The sequence below is a fragment of the Pleurodeles waltl genome, chromosome 11 (assembly GCF_031143425.1).
Source record: "Pleurodeles waltl isolate 20211129_DDA chromosome 11, aPleWal1.hap1.20221129, whole genome shotgun sequence".
Lineage (NCBI taxonomy): Eukaryota > Metazoa > Chordata > Amphibia > Caudata > Salamandridae > Pleurodeles > Pleurodeles waltl.
This window is the reverse complement of record NC_090450.1, coordinates 415,681,202-415,703,121: the sequence shown is the minus strand read 5'-3', so window position 1 is coordinate 415,703,121 and position 21,920 is coordinate 415,681,202. Positions and strand designations below refer to the sequence as shown.

The 21,920-nt window shown below is 45.0% G+C and overlaps 1 protein-coding gene across 2 annotated transcripts in view; it reads left to right on the top strand.

The window, feature by feature from the left end:
* MYO7B (myosin VIIB) overlaps positions 1 to 21,920 on the top strand; it is a 1,466,311-nt gene that overhangs the window by 290,171 nt on the left and 1,154,220 nt on the right. Inside the window, exon 2 of one of the 2 annotated variants that reach the window (XM_069213753.1) lies at positions 14,439 to 14,579. The gene's annotated coding sequence lies outside the window, so the exon portion shown is untranslated. Of the gene's footprint in view, positions 1 to 14,438; positions 14,580 to 19,351; positions 19,457 to 21,920 lie in introns of those variants that run through there. The other variant, XM_069213751.1, reaches the window with a different exon arrangement.

The window sequence follows — 21,920 nt, the reverse complement described above, 5'->3', positions numbered from 1 at the left end:
TGGGGGTCTTGGCAATAGTCTTTGGCTTCTGCCTCAATCACAGGGAACGTTTGCGGGGTGGTTCATCTTCTGCAGGGGAGGGGTGCTGGTGGCCTGTTGGTCATGTGGTGGGGCCTCCTGTCCACTAGCGGCAGTGGAGGTGGAAGGCAGTTCAGATGTCTGGCTAGTGGCAGGGGCCTGCTGTTGTGAGGCTGCCTCCCTCATAATGTTGGCCATGTCTGCCAGCACCCCTGCAATGAAGACTACGGTGATGTTAATGGCCTGAAAGTCCTCCCTGATCCCCTGGTACTGTCCCTCCTGCAGCCACCTGTTCTCCTGCACGTTGGCCAGGATCTGGCGCAGCGTATCCTGGGAACGTTGGTATGCTCCCATGATCTCAGTGAGGGCCTCCTGGAGAGTCGGTTCCCTGGGCCTGTCCTCCCCTGGCGCACCGCATGCCTCCCAGTTTCCCTGTTGTCCTGTGCCTCTGTGCCCTGAACCCTGTGCCCACTGACCCCAGGTCCCTGATTGTCTTGGGTATGAGGTGTGCCCTGGGATCCCTGTAGTGGTGGACACACTGCTGATTGACATGTCCTGGGGACAGAGGTATGGGTACGCTGGGTGGGTGCTGTGGTGGTGTTTCTGAGGGGGAGGCTCTGTGGTGGTGTGACTCTGGCTGGGTAACCGACTGTCCAGAGGTCCCTGATGGGCCAGGTTGGTCATCCAGATCCAGGTGACCAGAGTCGCTGTCATCACTGTGGGCATCTAATGTGGGGGGACTGGATATTGCTGGCACCTCTTCTCCGCTGACATTGGCTGGGGTACCTGTGGGGATGTAAATGCAGTGATATTGTTTCTGTGTGTGACATATTGTGCATCAGTGGGTTGCCCTCTTTGGTTGTATTGGCCCTGGCAGCTTTCACTTGTGTGAGTTGGTATGTGGTGGGCTAGCTGATTCTCTCTAGTGTACATGTTTTAGAGATAGGTGTCCATGCAGGGCTGTGAGTGGTGTCCATACATTGGTGGTGCATGCAGGGCTTGGAATCAGGATGGGTGAGATGTGATGGTGGGGTGTGTGGGAGGTGGTGGGAGTGATGGGAGTGAGGTTGAGGGGGGGGGTTATGTGATGGCATGCAGGTAGAGGGGTGATAGTGATAGAGAATTGACTTACCAGAGTCCAGTCCTCCTGCTACTCCTGTAAGGCCCTCAGGATGCATGATTGCCAACACTTGCTCCTCCCATGTTGTTAGTTGTCGGGGAGTAGGTGGGGGTCCACCGCCAGTCCTCCGTGCAGCAAGTTGGTGTCTTGCTGCAATGGAACATACCTTCCCCCGTAGGTCGTTCCACCTCTTCATGATGTCATCCCTGGTTCCTGGGTGCTGTCCCATGGCGTTGACCCTGTCCACAATCCTCCGCCATAGTTCCATCTTCCTAGCAATGGATATCTGCTGCACCTGTGCTTCAAATAGCTGTGGCTCTACCCTGATGATTTCCTCCACCATGACCCTTAGCTCCTCATCCGAGAATCGAGGGTGTCTTTGTGGTGCCATGGATGTTGTGTGAGTAGTGTGTGTGAGGGTGTGTAGGGTGATGTGTTGGGGTCTGTGATGTAAGTGCATGGGTGGTGTATAGGTGATGGTGATGTGTGGCTGTGGTCTTTTCTGTGGTCGTGGTGTCTGTCTCGTGCCAATGGTTTGTATTCGTAAAGGGTTGTTGGTAATGTGGGTGTGTGTTTTATAGTGGTGTGTGTGGGTGTGGTGTGTGTTTGGGTATCAGGTGTGTGTAGTTTGAATTGCCCAATGTAATGTTGTTTTGTATGAGTGAGTGTATTTTGAGCGGGCGTTATGTACCGCCAGTGGTTTACCGCCATTGAATGTCCGCCGTGGTGACTCGTGGTTGTAGTGTGGTGGGTGTTGTTCTGTTGGCGTAACGGTGTGGGTTTTGATACCACCAGTTTATCAGTGACTTTTGGTGTGGTGGAATAGTGTATGTAGCTGAATAGTGACATATTGGCGTGTGTGTCATAATATGGTGAGCGGATGTCCGCCGTGGCGGCCGTAGGTTGGCGGCAGTCAGTGTGGCAGTAAGCGGGATTTACCACCAGTGTCATAATGAGGGCCTTAATCTTGTCAGGGTTCCAGGATAGACCAATCCGAATAAAGGGAGCTTTCTTACAGAACTTCCTGAGGGGCATCACCTCCGATTTTTGACTGGGGCTTTCAGATATGATTTTAGTTCTTCAAAAAAACTAGGAAGAGATGTTTCAGGTTTGGAGACATAGAGGAGGATGTCATCCACCTATGCTGTATATTTAATGTGAACCTTATTTAACCAGAAGCCAGAGAAGGTGTTAGAGTGTTTCAACCTGAATAAGAAGGGCTCAAGTGCAAGAATACAAACATGGGCAACAGGGAGCATCTCTGCCATGTGCCCCTGGGAAGGGGGAATTAAGAGGATTGGATACCATTGACCAAAACAGAAGAACATGGGGAATAGTATAATAAGAAAATTAATTGAAGAAATCGAGGTCTGAACCCATGCAAATGAAGAGCATACTTTAGATAGTTCCAGTCTACTTGATCAAATGCCTTTTCAGCATCTGGAGCCACCTCTGTCGGGGAGTGGTTAGGTTTTGGTGCTTTACAAAGGATCTTTAAAAAGACCCACAAATTGTCCATTATAGTCCTATGTTTAACAAAACCAGACTGCCCAACTTCAACTAGATCAGAAATAAAGTTTTTAAGGCGCAAGGCAAGTGCTTTGGCGAACATTTTACAATCTGTATTAATAAGTTAAATGCAGTGGTAAATCTTACACTGAGAAGAGTCTCTTTCTTTTTTAGAAATGAGATAAATCATCAATTTCAAAACAGATCCAGAAGATTTCTTCAGTGAGAGAAAGTGAGTGATTAATTTAAACAGTTTAGGGAAAAGTACTTTCGAGAACTGGAGGTAGAATTCAACTGTAAATCTGTCTGGACCTGGCGCCTTAAATGCATCCCAAACAAAGTGAAAACAAGACTCTCCTATGTCATTAATCTTAAAATATTTATGTGCAAACACCTTAAAAGAATTAATGAAATCCTTATTGGAAAGTATGTGGTTATTGAACATCCAAAGGGATCTGTGTGTAGCATTGTGAAGCACATCTAAATCAGTGGAGACAGGGCTGTGGTCTGATATTAAAAGAGTCTATCTCAGACTTGACAAGGTGTTGAGTGAGGTTTTTGCTGAGAAAGATATAGGGGCTCATTATGTACATGGCGGTCTGGGCCACCTTGCCGGCGGTGGCGGTAAATACCGCCATCCGGCATGGCGACCCAGACCGCCATATAATGAACCGCCCAAAACCCCACAGCAGAATACACTGCCACTGCCAGCGGTAATGCTGGCGGGGGCAGTGTATTCCTATCTGACAGGGCAGCGCTGCTTCGGATAATGATATCCATTCCACCAGCCTTTTCCCGGCGGTTCACCCTGCCAGGGAAAGGCTGGCGGAATGGGTATCCTGGAACGATTTGGGGCCCCCCTGGAGGCCCCTGCACTGCCCATGCACTTGGCACGGGCAGTGCAAGGGGCCCTGTGCAGTGCCTCATCGCGCAGGTCACTGCCCAAAGGGTACAGCTGTACCCGCCACACAGAAGCATTAACGGCGGCTCCATGTGGAGCTGCTGGCAATGTCCCGGCCATGCATTCTGCTGTTCTTTATGCGGCCGGTAGGGTCCCAGTGGGGCTGGTGGTCAGTGAAATGATCGCCAGCCTGAAGCGGCTGTAAACACGGCCATGTTCATAATGAGGGCCATAGTCTTGATGAGAAGGGTGAGCCAGTCTCCATGAATCTGACAGGGTATTATGTGTGATAACATACTTGAATGCCTTGTGAGCTCTATGTGGTATAAATCTTGTGGATGAGTGGCGGTCTAAAAAAGGATCAATGATTTGGTTACAGTCTCCCCCTAAGATGAGATTTTCAGTGAAATGTTGAGTGACTAATTGCGATATATGCTGCCATAACATAGGATCAGGGTTGGTGGGGCCATATCATTTAAAATTCTGAAAGGAATACCACCAATAGTAAGTCATACTGAAACCCACTGACCTTCCTTGTGAGCTTCCTTGTAAATAAGAGCGATGCTTAAACTTTGATGACAAAGAACATTTCTCCCACCCATTGTTTTTTAAGCTTATTATTGTCTGCTTCAGTGAGGTGAGTTTCTTGAAGTAATGCAAGCTGTCAATGCATTCTAGCTAAATGAGTCAAAACATGCAGGCCTTTAATAGAATTTGTTTAAACCTTTAACATTCCAAGTTTTGGCTTTAAGTGGTATTTGAGCGGAACTCATTGTTGAACATTATGGAAAATATAGGCAGAAGCATGTACAAAGGAAGCTTCAACAGAGAATGCAGGGCAGTAAGGAAGAAATAGGAGGAGAGATACAGAGATAATTGAAGGGGGAATTATGGACCCCTAAAAGGACAGAAGATACATAGAGGCAACACAGAAAAGAGAAACCTTGGCTGCAAACATTATGTTACTATAAGAAAAAGACGTCCTGAAGGATGAGGAGAGTGCTGAGCACCTAAAGGAGAAGGAAGCAGCCTTGGCACCAGTGAACAAAGAAGGGAGCAAGGCGTACTTCAAAAAATGAGAGCTAACAACAGTGACATGAAGGAGAAAGACAGAGGGGTACATAGACTGCATACTGTGAAACATTTATAGAAAGGTAAGTACAATGGGGTAAAAGATATAACAAAAGGCTTACCATCTAGTCCGAGGGATGGGGAGCTGTAAATAAAGCATCACAATGAAGGGGCAGTGCACTCTGTACAAGACACATACGCCAGAAAAGGAAATACATCAGGGCTGAAAGACAGTGGGTCCAATATGAGTTATACAGAATTCACAATTCAAAAATAAAAAATATCTTAATGAGATCGAGCATTGTATAATTAAATAGAAATGACAAAGAAGGCATACATAAATGTCAAGTTCCAGCTTTGGCACTAATTTTCATGTCTGCGGAGAAACTCCTGTAGTTTGGCTGGATCTTCAAAAGTATAGGATTTCTCTTTTAGAAGTAATTTTAAAGAAGCACGTGTGGACTAAACCATATCTGATGTTCATGGATCTTAATTGTGGTCTAAATTCCAGGAAACTTTTTCTTCTTGCAGCTGTTGCATTGGAAACATCTTGCTCAAAGTAGACCTTGTTACCAGACCATTGGAGAGGGCCTGCTTGTTTGGCTGCGGACACGACATGCAGTAGCTCAGTGTGCTGCAAGAAAAGAATAATAATGCCGCTAGGTCTCAGATTTGGAGAAGTAGCAGACTATTTGGAGCCTAAATGATGGGCCCTTTGCATATTAAAGATGCTGTGGTCATGTAAATGAACAATTAAAGGGATACTCCATTGCAGAAAGGAAATCATGTTGGGTCCTTCCGGGTTTTACGGGATTCCATAAAGGCTTAGGTTATTTCTACGATTGCCATTTTCCAAGATTTCTGTATTCTTTTTGAGAAGTTCTATTTTCTTTCTCAGGCAAGAAACTGCAGGGATAGAATCTTCCACAACACTGATCTGTTGTTCCATAGCAGTAATACATTGCTTCTGAGTGAACCATTTCTCCTCAATGCGGATCAAGGGCGTGTTTGTTTCCATAACAAACTATTTCAAGGCTCTTATTTTCTCCATAATATCCTTTAGGGTGAAAGGAGGAGGTGAGTTGGATGGACAGTTGGAATCCTTTGGTCTCTTGACTGAAGCAGAGGGTTTTTAGATAAGGCTCCAGATGCTGAGGTAGAACTCCCTAACCCAAGGGTGCCAGATCGTTTAATGAGGACAGAGAGGTTCTTAGGAGCAAAGTCTTGTTGACGAATTTTAGGATGAGTAATAAGTCTTGTAGAAGATGGAAGGAATAATGGTTTGTCCTTTTGCTTCAGAGTCCTTCAGTAGTTGAATAAGAGGTCCCGAAAGGTCAATATTGAAACATGGTGTTGTCCGAATTGGTGAAACACTGAGTCTCCGCTGCACTGATGCCTCAGAACAGAGCCTCTCAGGAACGTGCAGTGACTTAAAATGTTGACACTTCAGAAGTCACATAGTGCTGCGTGAGAAAAAAACATGCCAGTGTAACGCTCAAATAACATACAAATAGCCTAGGAAGGTGGCACCGACCTTCCAACCACACATTCTGGGCTCAAAAAATGGGTACATATGAAAAGGGCACGGACCTCCTGAGTGAACATCAGAGTCGACTGGGAGGCTAAAAGTCTGGCAGCCATCTTGACAGCACTCGCGATGCACTCCCCACTAACAATATTTCATCCTCCTAGGGAGAATCTGTAGTTCATAGCACACACTCACTTATTGGTGAGTTGTTTTGGAAGTAAAAAACTGAGCAAAAATCCTTGAAATTTAGTTTTTTCTGAGTTTTTTTGCCAGTATACACCAGTGCTGTAATGAAAATGCGATTTGTCAGAAAACACATTCTATATACCCCACCCAAGGCCCCATTGTGTTGAATACTGGTTTTGGATGAACCTTTTAAAACGGGTAGGCTTGGACTTAACAAGGCTATTACTAAAAAGGGGTATAGATTGGTGCTAGTTCTAGTTCATTATGCTACCCAATGTCCAAAGGCCATACCTTTAAGACAACTGAATATTGTTCAAATCTCCAATGCCACAATAGATATCTTTTCTAGCACAGGGTTCCCTCCAGAGGTCCTCACGTATCAAGAGAGTGCATTCATTTCCAAAATGATGAATGATATATGTACACAATAAGCAATTGAACAAATTCACACCTCAGACTCCCACCAGCAAACACATGATCATGTTGATCAGTGTATTTCAACCCTCAAACTCAGTCCAAACAAAATGTTGCAGTTGGAAAAAACAAACTAGGATTAAATGCTCAAATTATTGTTGTATGCTTTCCAGTGTTAAGAACACCAAAAAGCCATGTTCTATCCTTTTAAACTTCTCTTTGGGCGGAAACAGAGAATCGTACCGGATGTCGCCAAAAAAGGATTGAAAACCAGCCCAATACTGTGGCCCCCTTTCTAGTATATGTCAACCAACTGCAAGCCCACCTAAGGGTTATGTTGAAAATTAAATTATAACAAGAAAACCAAAATTAAGAATTTTATCTCAGGGAGTTGCTTCTTATTTCCTCCTCTGACAATAAAATGGTGAGTCAATGGTAAGATCCTTATATGGTTCAGAGGAAAATACCTCCTGCAACACATCAGACAATATTAAAAGGTGGATGGAAAGATACTCAGATTATTATGGACATTTGTTTAAAAATTTGGAAGGTTCAATCCCAGCACATGTGAATGTAGTAAGTTTCCCGGACTAATCAGTCATTATAGATGAACAATTGGGATGGAAGGAAAACACAGCTGATGCGGGTAGTGGAAAACTTTACAGCATGTTTTACCTCACTTCAGGGAGTAACCATATAATTTACCATTCCATAATGACTAGTCCAATTAAAACTGCGTGAGAGAGGCCTTACCTGACCTCCAAAGTGATGAGGGCAGCCATTGAAGAGGAAGTACAGAAAATGTTGCAATCATTGGCAAATGAGACATCCAGTAGTAACTGGAATCCCCCTGCTATAGTAGTATCCAACCCTGATGGTACCACACATTTCTGCATCAACTATAGGCAAGGTAATAACATTTCTAAATGTGATACATACCATATTCCTCATTTTGTTGAAATGATTGAGAAACTTGGTGAATTCCAGAATAGTAGAACGTTATTCATGTGCAAGGGATACGTGCAGATTCCTTAAACTTCAAGCATGAAGAAAAAAAGGGCTTTTTTGACTCCTAATGGGTTACACTAGTTCACTGTATTGCCTTTAGGCCTCCAAGGTACTACAGCCACCTTTCAATACATGATGAATTCTTTACACACAGCACACCAGAATAATCAATCAGTCAATCAAGCAAGATTTGTAGAGTGCACTAATCACCCACAAGGGTATCCAGGCACTGAGATCTAAGCTGCTTGGGAGGAATCAGCTGGAAAGTCAGGTCTTGAGTCCCCTTCTGAATTGCTGAAGAGAGATTGAAGTTCGGAGATGCAGGGGGGCTGTTCCAGGATTTCACAGCAAGGTAGGAAAAGGAGCATCCTCTACGTGTGAGGGAGAAGAGGGAAGTGGATCACAGTAGCCTGGAGGGTTGGTGGAAGCTCAGGTGGTGGTTGATGTATGCTGGTCCTTGGTTGTGCAGGGCCTTATAGGTGTGAGTCAGAAACTTGAATTGGCATCGCTTGTTGATTGGAAGCCAGTGGAGACTCTTCAACTGAGGTGTGATGTCGGTCAGTCTGGGAAGATTGAGGATGAGTCTGTCTGCTGAGTTCTGGATGGTATGAAGTCTCTTCAGGAGGTGAGAGGTAATTCCAGCTTAGAGTGTGTTGCGGTAGTCCAAGTGGCCGGGGATGAATGCTTGAGTGACAGTGCGTCTGGTGGTGACTGGGAGCCATTTGAACATCTTTCAGAGCATACTCAGAGTGAGGAAGCAGGAGGAGACTGCATTAATCTGGTTCTTTATAGTGAGCTTCCAGGATGATGCAGAGGTTGTGGACATGGTCCTATGGGTAAAAGAGGCTCCCAGTTCAGCAGGATTCCAGAAGTCGTTCCATGGGTGGGGGTTGCTCCAGAAGATCAGCATCTCAGTCTCATCTGTGTTGAGTGAGAGGCAGTTGTCTTGCATCCAGTTGGTGAAGCTGGTCATGCAAATGTGGATATTGGTCTTTGTGGTGGATGAGTCTTTGGATGGAGAGAGGATGAGCTGGGTGTCGCCTGTGTAATGCAGCCGCATATATTTATGATATTGTCCTTTAGAGTCCTCCCTTGGGGACAACGTGCAGAACACAAATGTTGTTACTATCCTAGATCAGGCCGGAATGAAAGTTATACCCAAAACCCCAAAAAAGTAAACTGACAGCCAGACAGGTTAAATATCTAGGATATCTGTTGGGGGTACGGCCTCATAAAACTACAGGAAGAAAAAGAGACAGCAATGAAAGGTGTTGGTTTGAAAAACAGAAAAAGTTCTTAGAGCATATCCTGGGTCATACAGGAACTACTGCAAATGTATTCCACAGGCTTCTCCACTGGCTGCCCTCCAACAGATCTACTTAGGAAAGATAGCAATACTAATAATACTAATAAGCTTTTAAGAGACCCAAAGTATGATGCTTTGAAAGTCTTTGAGAAATTAAAAGAGGTTATTTTGTCTAAGCCCGTTATACTGTCTTCTGATTTTTCAAAGACTTTTTGCTCCAAACAGATGCTTCAGACGTAGGGTTGGGGCAGTTCCTTCATAATATGACACAGAAGGATGGAAAAACCTATTGTATTCATTATTAGAAAGTTATGTCTTCAAGAGCAAAACGATACTCAGTAGTGGAAACAGAATCCTTGGCCATCAAATGGGCAATCAGAACATTACAGTATTATCTAGGGGCAGTGAATTTGTATCATATATTGATCATGCACCACTTAGCAACAATCAAGTAAAAAATGCAAGAGTTTTAAGGCAGTTTCTAGCCTTACAGCCATTTAAATTTCAAACATATCAGAGGCAAAATAAAGACCAAAGAAATGTGGCTTTTCTGTTGAGGCACTCACGTTCATCAATTCTCCTTGTAAGAAAGTAGCCTCTTTCTAGCTTGGTTACCCCCACTTTTGGCCTGTTTGTCAGTGTGTTTGATTGTATCTACTGAGATTCTGTTAATCAGGACCCCAGTAGATATGCTCTCTCCCTTAAAGTATGGTTGTTACATACTGGTAACCCAGTATTTTACCCAAAATTGGGATACCACTGCCCCCTAAGTCCCTAGTATATGGTTCCTAGGCCTAGGTACCCAGGGCATTAGGGTTCCAGGGGATCCCTATGGGCTGCAGCATATATTTTGCCACCCATAGGGAGCCCATGCAAAGGCTTCTGCAGGACTGCCATTGCAGCCTGCGTGAAAAGGTGCATGCACCCTTTCACTGCCATTTACACTGCACCAAGTCACGTAAAAGTCACCCCATTAGCAGGCCCTCCAGCCCTGAGGGCAGGGTGCAGAGTACCTGTGTGTGAGGGCACCCCTGCACTAGCAGAGGTGCCCCCACGACCTCCAGGACCATTTTCCCAGACTTTGTGAGTGCAGGGATGTAATTTTACGCGTGTACTGGACATAGATCACTACCTATGTCCAGCTATATAATGGTAACGCCAAACATAGGCATGTTTGATATCAAACATGTTGGAATCATACCCCAATGTTTTTGCAAGCATTGGTTGTATGATTCCATGCACTCTTAGAGGACCCCAGGTATTGCCATTCCAGCCTTCAGAGATTTTCCAGGCAGCCCCAGGAGCTGCCACCTTTCCGACAGGTTTCTGCCCTCCTGTTGCTTGAGCAGCTCATGCCCACGAAAGCAGAACAAAGGATTTCCTCTGGGAGAGGGGTGTTACACCCTCTCCCTTTGGAAATAGGTGTTACAGGCTTGGAGGGGTAGCTTCCCCGAGCCACTGGAAATGTTTGAAGGGCACATTTGGTGCCCTCCTTGCATAATACAATCTATACTGGTTCAGGGACACTGAGTCCCTGCTCTGGTGTGGAACTGGACAAAGGAAAGGGGAGTGACCACTCCTCTGTCCATCACCACCCCAGGGGTGGTGCTCAGAGCTCTTCCAGAGGGTCCCTGGGTTTTGCTATCTAGGATTCCAAGCTGGCAGGGAACTCTGGGAGCATCTCAGTGGCCACTGCCAGCAGGTGATGTCAGTACACTTCCCTGATAGGTGCTTACCTGTTTAGCTGACCAATCCCCCTTTCAGGGCTATTTAAGGTCTCTCTCTTGGGTGGTTCTTCAGATTAGGATTGCAAGACTCCAGCAGGAATCCTCTACATCCTTTACTTCATCTTCTCACCAAAGAAAATGCATCTGGACCCTCCAGAAATTCTACAAACTGCAAAAAAGAAGCAAAGATAACTTCTGCAACATTGTATCTTCAGCTCCTGCCAGCAACTGCAACTGTTTCCCAGTCGTACATCCTCAGAGGACAGCCTGTCTTCATCCTGCACCAGAAGAATGAAGGAATCTCTCTTGGAGTGCAGGAGTTACTCCCCTGCTTCACCAGGCACCTCTCTGCATCAACGACCGGCGGCGTGGGTCCCCACTACTGACAGGTTGTGTGCATCATAGGTGGTGGACTGAAGTGGTCCTGACGGTCCTGATGTCCTACTGTCCAGCTTTGGTGGAGGTAAGAGGTTGCCTCCCCATTCCTGAGAGTAACCCCTTGCACTGCGTGTTCTACAGTTGCCAAGCCTTGTTGGCATCCTTCCATGAAGTTCTTCATGCACCGTGCAGCTCCGGCCCTCAGCGCTCTAACCTGCGATGCACAGCTTCCTGAGTGGTTCTCCAGCGGCATGGAATCTTTTAATGTAGTGCTGCATGGGCCTCTGTTTGCACCTTCTTTGTCCCCGTGCTGTGGGGCTGCTGTGGGTGCTGCCTGGTCTTCTGTGGGCTCTCTGAGTTGCTGAGAGTCCCCCTTTGACTCCTCCTCCTGGGGTGAGTCCACCAGGTCCCTCCTTGTCCCGGGCAGCGGCATTTTCTGCTAACCATGAGCTTTGCATGTGCCAAGGCTTGTTGGCAGAAACCAGCAACGCAAACCAGACTGCAATCTTCCATCCGGCATGGGACATCATTTGCACCAACCAGGAACCTGCATCCATCTTCTTGGGTGCAGTACTGGCTGTTGTTCCTCACCGGTGGTTCCCCTTTTGCACCTCCAACCGGGTTAGCAGGGGCTCCTGTTCTCCCTGGGCGCCTCTGTGCATCTTGGACTTGGTCCCCTTCTTCGCACAGGTCTTCAGGTCCAGGAATCCACTATTGGTGTCTTGCAGTCTCTTCTGGTTCTTGCATTATCTTCTCTCTCGTGTTCTTGTGTGTTCTAGGAAGGTTCTTGTACTTTGCTTCTGCTTTCCTGGGCTCTGGAGTGGATTCTATTACTTACCTCAGTGTCCCTCTAAACACTACACTTGCCTAGGTAGGAAACCGACATTCGCATTCCACTTTTTCAGTATATGGTTTGTGTTCCCCCAGGCCCATTTCTTACTATTGTGATTTTCACTATTTGCACTGCTTTTACACCTGATTTTGCATACTAGTGTATATAAGTTGTGTAATACTTACCTCCTAAGGGAGTATAGTCTCTATGGTATTTTTGGCATTTGTGTCACCAAAATAGAGTACCTTTATTTTTGTAACACTGATATTTTTCTTTCATGTGGGTGAGTACTGTGTAACTACAGTGGTATTGCTGAGCTTTGCATGTTTTATAGAAATGCCTTGGCTGCTCAGCTACAGCTACCCCTAGACAGCCTGGCTTCTAGACACTGCTTACATTTCACTAATAAGGGATAACTGGACCTGGTATAAGGTGTAAGTACCATAGGTACCCACTACAAAGCAGGCCAGCCTCCTACACTTCCCAAATGGAAAAACGTAAAAGGGAGTTATGTAAGGGGAAAGACTTACCTGCCGCAGGGGGTCCACGACGGGTGTCTTTAGGATCAGGTCCAATGGGAGAGCTAGAAATAAATGAGACAGTTGGTAACAGATAGACAACAAAGAAAGATGAGAAGAGAAGAAAGAGACAGCAGAGGTGGAAATAAAGGAAGGACTAAAGATGGGAACTTTAGATGGGAAGAGTGGTAAAGGGGGGAAAAGGAGGTGTGACCTGGAAGAAAAAAGAGAACAACACCAAAAGAGGAGAACAAGTGCAAAATATGCAGCAAACAGGAGAATCAACCAAAGGAAGGAAGACAGCAGGACGAGGACAGAAATGGACCCCAGGACCAGCAACTGGGATGTAGCAGAAGAGCGGCTCACCCTAGGTGAAAAGCGATGAGGAGCCAGACTAGTGGTCAGAGGAGTGGTAGTTAAGTCATGGGGCAGTCAATGCAGTAGGACCCCGCCACAATCCAGGAGGACTTTGGCCAAGCCAGATGGGTTTCAAGGCTCAAAAGAAGATGAGTCAGGAGCATAGAGTGGATCTAAGGATATCAGGGAATAGCAATGCCTCCCACCCGACGGAGTACTGCAAACTTTTTCACCCAACCAGGGGATGTGGAAATTCCTCCCAAAAAAGATTAGCCAGGTGTGAGCATACTAAAACAATGTCACTTAGATCCCTAATCTGTCATTAAAACTTGGACTATTGAAAGTTTTGTTTTCCCAGTGACAGCACAAAGGATGAAGAAGACTGAGTTAAAAGTGACAATGAAGAATTAAAAAGCGAGAGAAAGTGATAAATTTGTTTTTGAGTATAGAAAAAAAAGAAAGATAATCAACTTCATTGTGTACTTTTATAGAATCAAAACTACCTGATACCTTTTTGTTTTCCTTGCGGTACACTGTCTGGAGGAAGGAGCAAGCACCTGTTTCTGGGAAGAAGAAAGGAAACTCAAGCGACTTAGTGAAGAGCATTTTTTCCCCTAAACAATTATACACACCTGGATGGAATTTGAGACAATAAATCTGCAAAGAATCACAGCAACCACAGTTGTTGCCCGTGCATTATCCCCACCTCTCCACACCAAGCACCATATACTATTTCTGCTTTCTCCACTGTGACACAGGACTCCTATCCCTGACTGGGTTCAAGCTGTCTACACGAGTGGGTGGGTGGAAATTTTGACTACCACTGTCTCACTTTATTGTCATGCAGAGACTAGAGGCTTTTGGCAAATGCTCAGTAATTCAGCAACCACACGAAAACAACATGCTCAGACCTCTTGTGCCCAAGAACAGGTGCCTGTCCAAAAGGCCTTCAGATTGTTGTTAACAATAAAAAATATTAAAGTAGTACCTGCCCAAAGTGTGGATGGACTGTGTAAAAAAAAGGTGGCTCATATTGTTGCGGTGTGAAACTCCTTCTAACAGCAGAGTAATTTGGAGTGTCATTTTTTGTTTCTCTTTTCATCATGGCACTCTTCATTTCAGCAGCTTGTTATGGGTTAATTGATTCAAGCCATAATTATTTCGTTGAGTAAGTCTTCATGGAAGAGTATGTTTCTTCCATGGACATTTTTCTGAGTCTGTGATTTTTCAAATCTGCAGGATGATCCCAGCACCAGTTGTGCTTGGCGATTGAAGAATTGTGTGGGAAACATTCAATCAGTCAGGAATTTGTGAAGCGCACTACTCACCTGTGAGGGCCTCAAGGTGCTGAGGAGGGGGATTGAAGGGGGGGAGGTGCTGCTACTTCTCGAACAGCCAGCTCTTGAGAAGGTTCCTGAAGGTAAGGAGGTCTTTGGTCTGGCGCAGGTGGGTGGGAACAGTGTTCCACATTTTGGCAGTGAGGTGCGAGAATGATCTACCGCCGGTTGTAGTTCCTCCTACTTACAGACTGCTAAATTGCCTATCCTCTTTTCTCCTTTCTCTAGGGTCCCCGCCTCCTGAGCTGGACGATGCCAACGCGGTCTTACCGGTCTTGTTCCCGTGAGTGTAGTCACAGTCAGTGTCGCTGTCTTGCTGTGCGGACTTGGATGACGTCCGGGACTGGTAGGCTGGCATTAGCAATACTGGTGAGAATGATTGACTGTTTACTAGCTGGGCCTGTGCCAGGTACATATATTTCCAAGTGCCTGGTTTTGGAAAAAAGGGGAAGGATAATAGAGTGATCAGCTTTTCCAGAAGGGGCCAGAAGGTGTTGGAGGCCCACATAAAGCAGCGGTTGCAGGCTCTCGCTTATTAGGCCCTTAGCACTGGGGCACTGGAACACAGGGTTTGTGTTTTACTTGTTGGAGAACTACCCTATTTACATTCACTAAGATAGCAAACCTTTCCGTTGTTTTTAAATGTTATTTTCAATTATATGCGAGGCCAACCAACTTTTATTATATGTAATGTGTATTGTGTATTTTCATGTTCTACTTAAAACTGCTATAAGATCATGTAAAAGGGAGCAACTTCATTTACCAACCCTACTCAACGGACACTCACCTGACACCCAAAAACATGGGTTCGGGAATGGATCTAGCAGTTCACTTTAGTGTTTGGCAGTACTAAAAGTCTGGGGAAGTTTGAGCTCGCTTCATCTGAAGCAAGTAAATACGGAAATGATTTTTGTTACACAGGCACAGCTTAAAGCCAATCTACTAGCAGTAAGTAAAATCTTTCCTCAGACAGTTGCGTCGGCACAGAAGTAAAAAAATGTGTTTTTATTTAGACGAGGCCTTGTCTCGGGATTCTCAATGTGACTTGGTGCCCTAATCATTATCCCAGTCAAAAATCCTCTCCAGCTGAGCCCAGAGGTGTTGATTGTGTGGTGCTTCTGTAACTCAAGGGAGAACAATGCCAATGCACTTTACCCTAGGCTATTGAAAGAAACGCCTGCCCAAAGCAAAGAAAGCTTAAAATGTAGTGGTTTCCTGGAGATAATCATTTCTTACTATACCGCACAGCCCCTTGAATCTTCAGATCAAAATTTGTAATGCAGTTGTAATTTTGTCTTGCAGCTCTGAGTTCTCATGATCACAAAGCTTATCCAAATAGTGCATAGAGACAGCATTACTTGTACACTTCTATACTACCATTACTTTTATAATGAGGTGTGACAGGTACGTCTTCTGCCCTGTGTGCCTGAACTGCATACCTGTGACCCTGTTTTTTATTTTTAGTTGTGCTGCACACTAATCATGTGTGTGCGTATTGATCTAAGCCTCGTCTTTTGACAATGATAGATTTTGAATCTAATCCTGAACTGGGAAGGGCACACCAAGCGCGCCCTCATAGTGACAGGGTGCATTGTTTGTGTGCATGTGTATGTGTACAAGATGTGATAGTGTGTCTGGCATGAGTGATACATGCCGACTGGTTCCATTATGGAAGCCAACCGCCTGAACCAGAGTATTAGATGGAGAGGTTGTTTTCTCCCGAAAAGACGTGTATTGCTGGCAGATCCTTGATGGGAGGGAGGGACACCAGATGCTATGGTGAGGAAAAAGGAGGCGGGCACCCTTAGAGGTACCAGGGCCCTTCCTGAAACATTAGGCTGTAAATGAATGTGACTGCAGCTGCCATCAGGTAAATGGGGAAGGGTACAATGTGAGGTCTACAGTATATGTTTTAAAGGAAAGGAGCCGTTTGAAGAGACACAGATTATTATCTCTCTTCCTGATATCTGTGAAGAAGGATCATAAATAGCTTGGTGTAGCCTGCTCTCCCCTCTGTACTTCTGTGGTGACCCCTTCACCTGACCTTTTGTGCGGGGCCAGGCCAGCAGAGGCCAGGCCTGAAAGGTGGTATGGCCCTGACACGAGAGGGAAACCATCCCAAACCAGCTCCAAAGAAGCAGACCTTGAATACATAACACTTGTCTGCGAAATAGGTATAAAGTATGGGTACTCAAGATTAATTGTTGTTGTGGTCTCTTCTAACCAAGGAAGGGGTACTCCACAGACTGCTCAGAAAGTTGAGGCAACTTCACCTGGAGTCCAATCAAAAGGAGCAATTACTGGACTGCCCTGGGTGCCAAGATATCCTGCCTGTGAGCGAGGGAAGGAAGTACCAACTTCTGAATGAGGAACAGATCGTGGAAGAGACTGCAGTAATTGACCCTGGCGTAGGGTCTGTCAGACAGAGACTCGCTAAGCAAGTGCACCCAAAGAGTCTCTGTACTGACCAATTGGGCAGTGCGACCTACGTGATTTCTCTCTGTTGTAGCTATCAGACACCGGTAGCAGTGTGGTCTTTTAGTGGACCCACATATTGCTAGGATAAATGCTTGTGGCACTGTCAAGTGTGTTGTTTAGTTGAAACCAGTGAGGAAGATTAAGTGACACCAGAGGTGCCTTCGGGCGCCTTGTGAAGAATCGAGGTTGAAGCCTTCAAGCACTGTATACCGAAGATAGCACCTGAGTCTGCCGTACCAATGAAGGTTCATCTCTAAGCATGTGGCCATCATGCTCAAGAACAAGCACTGAGGACTCACTGAAGTGTTGACATGAGCTGTGTCATGAATCAGGCACCCACTGGAGTGCCAGTGAGCCTTAATTTGCAGCCCGCCACCTGGAAGAGGGCCAGTGACAGAGGCCTCTGCTCATGCCTTGACTCTCATAGTGATGATGTGCTCGCAGCATGCCTTTACCCTCCTAGTGAAGCTTTGCCTGACTGACTGCTGCATGGCTCCTGTGAAGACTGCCATGTGCCTGAAGGCTTCTGTTGTTGGTGAGATCGCCTTGCCACAAGAGAGGTGAATGTGATCTGCCCTGCTATCACGAACTTGGTGATAGGCTGAATGGCCTTGGTCCGAGTGACTGAGTTCTAAGACTAGATCAAGGGGGTAGGAGTATGAACTGCACTCACTGATCTACCTCAAACTTTGCACCTGAGGGGAGGAGCCCAGACAAGACGGGACTTAGGTGAGGTAGGACTTCTTGCCCTATGGTCTCCTGAACGGATTTGACATGGAGTAGGAAAGAGCATCACATCACACATCAAAACTTCACCATGTTTGTTGTCCCACAACAAGCATGCTACCAGCTAGTGGGAAACAGCTCAAGGTTTAGTTTTTACCATAACACCCAAGCGACAGATCTTCAGCAAATAACATCAGTTACCTGCTCTCCCAACATTACAACTGATGACCTTTGGGAAAAACTGAAAAAAGATCTATTCTTCCAGCTCTTCACCTCGCAAATTCAGGAAATAAATTTAGACTCATCTCTACAGCAAACTATTTGCCCTCCAGAAAACAAATCCAGACTTGCTTGTTCCCTGCTACCAAGCCTACTGGGTTTCAGAAATGCATCAAGGCTCATTTTTTTACCCAACAACCTGACTTCTAAGTAAATCCTGGCAGTCTGCATTCACAGACATCTGGTTAAACTAGCAGGGCTTTTCCACTGTAAGTATCTCACTTTCAGAGCAGGTTTTCAATGAGTACCTCAACTATGTATCTGCAGAGTTGTAATAAAGGAATTCTGCAGAGAATAGAATCCCTCTGTGCAGCACTTGTCCTGCGGGATCAGTCTCCTGAAAGCCACAGTCCCTGCTTGTGTATAGGCACTGCTCAGACATTGCCCGGAGTGACAGCAATCCCAGACAGCCTTTGACAGAAGACTTCCATCATTCCTGGACGCAATTGTCCAGAATGAGTACTAAGAGAGAGACCACTGGAATTATGCAATTTTGCAGCTGCAGCATTTTCCACATCATTACTGATGTGCAGCGTTTGCCTCGTAAACCAATATCTGCTGCATAATCTGTAGATTTTAACCCTAAAAATTGTATCTCTCTCAAATGGATCAAACGTTATTAAAAATGCAGCAACGTGTGTTGCTGTGCTGTGGAAGAGCCTTCGCAAAGGTTGACTGGTCATCATTCTGTTGCTTACTGCTGTATTTGGTTTTTAAACTGGTACAAATAAGACACATCCTTTGCTCAGATAATATTAGTATATATAAAAATTAAAAAATAATGAAGTAATACTATGGTAAAATTGTAGTTTACACCCCATAATTTGCCTTTTGTGCGCCATAGTTTAGTCAACTCTGCCTCATAATTTGATCCTCCCCTTCTGCCGTAATCCAGTGGCCTCGACTAAGAGTGTTTAAAATAACCAATACTAGGATTTGTATTTCCTTAGGTCTAGCAATATAAAAGCTGATAGGCTGGGTTATATCTCTGGGTAAAAGAGCTGCCAATAAATCATAATAATATCCAGAGGTTTATCAAACAGATTATTTTAGTATTTTGTTAAGTGTCGTACCGCGGGTATAAATACTAGGCTGTTACCACATTTTCAGAGTAATTGTTGTTTTTTCAATAAGTAAAGCTCCAAACCGACTAAAGATGTTCGATCAAAGGAAAAGGTATTTATTAATAAGGCGCCAGGCGTTTAAGATCCTACAATGTTTAAATTCCTCCTAATTAGAATTGCAGGATTGGTAATTAACCTAAAAAAAAATCCACACTGAATGCAGTGCACCGTTCAGTTTCAATTTGTATAAGAATATTTTGTGAGTTAGACTGATTTTGTTTTACCTGAAATAGCCTTTGACGAACATCTCCTTATACTGTCTGTAGGGTTTTATATAAATAAACTGCCCCTGCCACTCCCTGTACATGATGCTTTCTCGGTACATCTTTGTGGCCTATTGGGTGAAAGAGTTAAAGGGAACAGAGGAGAGGCGAAGGGGTGCATGGCAAGGCACAATCCAGTGTTGGTGGATGGCCACAGTGCCTACGTAACGTCGCTCCTGGGCAAAGCTGAGGCGGCGTCACGTGTTCCTCCGAGGAGCAGGTGGGCAGTGGTGCGATGAGGAAAGGGGCAAAGTCCTGTCATAAAAGCCGGCTCAGAACTTCCTCTGAAAGGTGGATGCTGGATTCCACGTTGTGGAAAAGGCTCAATTTTCGGAGCTCTCTCTCGCCAAAGAAGGGGACGCAGACTTTCACTCAGGTAACCCCGGAAATCATGGCTTCAGACTCTTGTCCTCTTTGTTTGTAGGAAACCTTGTCCGCTTTAGAGGGGGAACACGGGCTGCTTTCCGTTATACGGGGAAGCGACGGATTCATAACTTATTGGTTGGTTTTCTGAATCCATCACGTTCCTTATCCGCCTGGGACTCGAGGCCTCTTACCTCTGTAACACTGACCCCTTATGCGTATATAACTGACCCCTCATCACATTTGCTAGAAACCTACTACCGTCTGTGCTCCAGACTGGCAGTTTGTCACCCCCTGCTAGGCCATGAACTGTCTCTGACCACTCAGGGCTCAGGATGGCTACTTCCTGGCTGCCCCGGCACCGACTGTCTTCCGAGGAATATACATGCACTTTATTTTACGGCTATCTTGCTTTTTAATCACATTTATGTGGATAATAAGTGTTTTGTCTTAGGTAGACATTTATCGCAGCATTTGTTCTCTATGGTAAATTACTAACTACGGGGTCGTTTTCTGTCTCGCCCAATATAATTTCATAAACGCAAGTTTTCTGTCAAATCAGGGACAGCTTTTGCCGCTCAAGCAAGAAAATGGCAGTAAAAGTTTTGCAGCGCATCTGTAATATTTGACGGCCGTCAATGTAAGCCAGTGTTCTAGTTGTCTTCCAGTAACTGCAGCCAGTTAGTCATGAGCCCTAGAGCAAGGAAGGAAATAGCCCCCTCTAGCTGTGGCATGAATAATAAGAAAAAACAGCAATAAGCAGTGTCTAGCGGACTCTGCAGTTCCACTTCCCCTGTTGCACCAATGAAAGCTACGCCCCAGCTGGCTACCTGTTTTAGAATGTGAACTCCACCAACACACTGAAAGGTAAAAAAAACAAAAAAAAACATGGAGGCAGAAGGTGGTTCTCTTTAGGGCAGCAGGACAGGCTTAGGTAATTGCAGCAGCGCAGGTAAAGCTGTACAGTGTGTTGTGGTGAAGTGAGTATGTGGTGGACTTTTAAAAGACAAAGCATTAGCTCCACTGATACGTTGCTGAATCATCTATCAGATCATCTTGCAGACAGTACCAAAACTCTGGCTGGCACTACAGGCAAATTGTTAGTAAACATCTAAGTGCACGGACAAAAGAAATGCTGGACAGGTGCTTAGAATATTTTTTAGCATACTCTTTTGGTGCTAATGCTTAATTTGGGTTGAGAGATTGCTGTCATTTTCATCCTCTCTGCTGACAGTTCCTTATTATATAGGGATAAAAATAAGATGGATCCCCAGACACCTTTGGTCACTCGTGACACATAACCTATATATAAGTAAATACAATGTATTTATTCTAAAATATTATTATGTATTCTGGCGGAGCCAATAGAAACCATCTTTGGCATTTAGGATGTGAGAAATTGTAGAGTGATGATGAGTACAAGTGTACAGGGACACTAGGGATTGAGTTCTTGAGATGGTCTTTGTTAATGGGGAGAATGGAGAGGTGCTACAAAAATGAATGCCTTTTATTTATGTTTGATGGTATTATTTGGTACCTCTGAAAACTAACTGCATATTAAATTATATCTACAGTAATATATGAATTCTTTGTTTTTTTCCAATATTAAAATTTGATCTTGACAAAGTGAAGCACTAATTTGGAGTGTTGCCATTGAGGCGACAACGTCTTCCTTTGTTGTGGTTTTCCCTAGTGAACATAGTATAAGGTCATATAAATTGTTGATGTTTAAAGTGTGTTGAGCATCTGTTGTGATTCTATTGCACGTGGTTCCAGAGATCCCTGCTGCACATTTGGGATAAATCTGTACACAGAAGAAATGACTTGTACAGCAGTGGATATAAAACACTTAAAAGTTTTGGGCATCATAAATCGGCTTGAGTGATAGTTGTTAAAGACATTGTTGGATGATGTAAAATGTCATGGCAACAGTATACCATACATTGCATCTCTAGGTGTAGTATAAGCTTAGTGGCTACATGTCATATGTGATGCCTTCAGCCAATCCAACCCTTTTACTTGACAACACATGCCACTTGTAATGTCATTTTTCCCATTATAAGTATGGGCTTCTGAGTCAGAGGCGTAACAGAGACCCCCAGCCCCTATGGTGCGGTGGGCCCCCAGGCCTGCCCACATCGGAGGGGGCCCCCTCAGCCGTTACTTATGTGAGGTTGGGGTCCCCTTCAGCATATCTTGCAGGGAATCCCCCTCACATTTTGTTAGACCACTGTTCTGAGTCACGTGCAGAACAGAATTGGTTGAAAAGCAAGGATTGCCTGAAGGGGTCCCACATAACTTGGCGCCACTTGCACTTATGTAGTCACTTTCTCACAGAACATTGTGTTCCAAAAGAAAGGCAGACTTTTGCTTATGGACCTGAACCAAGTGTTCGGCACAACACCAGATAATAAAGAATGAAATATTTCGAACTGCCCTTAGACAGAAAGATGGATCAAGGAATTTGTCATCTCATT